At 37.3% G+C, this 1,963-nt stretch overlaps 1 pseudogene; it reads right to left on the reverse strand.

Annotated features, from left to right (window-relative positions):
* Positions 1-367: 367 nt before the first annotated feature.
* LOC117715058 (immunoglobulin kappa variable 3-15 pseudogene) lies at positions 368-988 on the reverse strand (annotated as a pseudogene).
* Positions 989-1,963: the final 975 nt, after the last annotated feature.

Below are 1,963 nucleotides of genomic sequence, written 5' to 3' on the forward strand. Positions count from 1 at the left end.
ATACATGATATGATTTTATATTGGTTTGAAACTCAACATGATATGTGTAAATAAGAATCTTAACCAGAAGAAGCAAAGGAATATTGCCAGGAGTTCAAAAGTGAGGGAGACTTCTCAGAGCTGAGCTAAGCAAAAGCCAAGTTCTCCTCTGCATTCTCCCATGGAAATATAGCCCATGAAGAAGGAAGACCAAATGTGGATGCCTCAGTCCTACTTAGAAGGAGTAACAATACACACAATATAAGTATGAGAAATAAAAAAAAAACACACAAATGTCATTACTTCATTTTTCCATAAGGATCTTCCAAGTCAAAGTATCTGTTCATTAACTTTCTACCAAAATTTGCAACAGTTAGGCATAGCATCTTCAGGAAGAAAGGGAAGTGTGTAGGTCTGGGGGTGTGTGGTACAGGCAGCTGGTTAAAATCTCAGAGGAGGTTTGTGTAGGAAGCTGAAGCATGGTGGGAGGATAGCTGCTATACTGCTTACAGTAATAAATGGCTGTGTCTTCAGCCTGCACTCTGCTGAAGGTTAGAGTGAAATCCGTCCCAGATCCACTGCTTGTAAAGCGATCAGGGACCCCAGTGTACTGGTTGGATGCCCCATAGATCAGAGGTTTAGGTGAATGCCCTGGTTTCTGTTGATACCAGGTTATAGCACTACCCACATTCTGACTGGCCTGGCAAGTCAGGCTGACCCTTTCTCCTACTGATGTGGACATGGTTTTGGGAGACTGGGTCATCACAATGTCTCCATCAGCACCTGCAATCAGAAATAGATGAGCATACATATGTACACACAAAGACTTCATGATACAAATGCTTTAATCTAAAATGTCCTTTATATTGGCATTGTCTGCTTACTATTGACTTCCTATAGGAAATAGCTATTTCTCTGCAAATGAATTCTTTTTAAGATATAATACTTTTAATGTCTTACCAGACAACCAGAGCAATAGGAATATGAAGATTGGGGTCTGTGACGCCATCTTAATACCCATGCTGCTCTGATGCATTTCAGATCTCACTGCAAAGGCCTGGTTTATAAATTCTGGCAGCTGGGCTGCCCTTTGGAGATCTATGCAAAGTAGTCATCAAATAAGGAAGAAAATTGCCTGAACACAGGGGTGTTAGAGTACTCAGGACAAGTCAACAACCAAAAGTACTATCAAAAACAGGAAGTAATCACTGGGAAGGAAGTCAACATAGAAGCTCGAGGACCAACTTAAATCTCTCAAACCACAAGTGTCTAGATGCTATCATGACAGACTTCCATTAAAAATCAACAGGTGAAGTTTGTTTTATTTTAGGTTTTTATTGTAAATATATATATATATACATATATATATGTATATATATATATTTGTACACATGTGTACAAGTATGTGTATATACTATAAATATATGCACATGTATGTATATATATGTATATACATATATATATTTATGTATGTGTGTATATATATAAAATGATGAATACACTGTAGCAGTCTTCAGACACACCAGAAGAGGGCATCAGATCTGCTATCAGATGGTTGTTTGCCATTATATAGTCTATGGGAATTGAACTCGGGGAACTCTGGAATTATAGTCAGTGCTCTTAACCACTGAGCCATCTCTCCAGACCCAACAGATGATTTTTACAAAAATAATAATACAACTACCTTAGATTTAATCATGAGGAAACAATAAATCCTGTGCAACAACAACATAATAAACAAAGGAAGTGGAAAAGAATAAAGGGAAGAGAAAAAGGAAGAGAAGGGGAGAGGAAAGAAAAAAGAAGAGGATGGAAAAGAGAAGAAGGAATATTGAATTAGATATGAGATAGGTAGAGAGGAGAGAAGAAATGGAGAAAATGAAAAATGAGAAATAGTTCATAAAGAAAGGTTTGTTGGTGAAGATTCAACTCAGTAGTTAAGAGCACTTGCTTCTCTTATAAAAAGACTCAGATTTTCTCATTC

Source organism: Arvicanthis niloticus, chromosome 9 (assembly GCF_011762505.2).
Source record: "Arvicanthis niloticus isolate mArvNil1 chromosome 9, mArvNil1.pat.X, whole genome shotgun sequence".
Lineage (NCBI taxonomy): Eukaryota > Metazoa > Chordata > Mammalia > Rodentia > Muridae > Arvicanthis > Arvicanthis niloticus.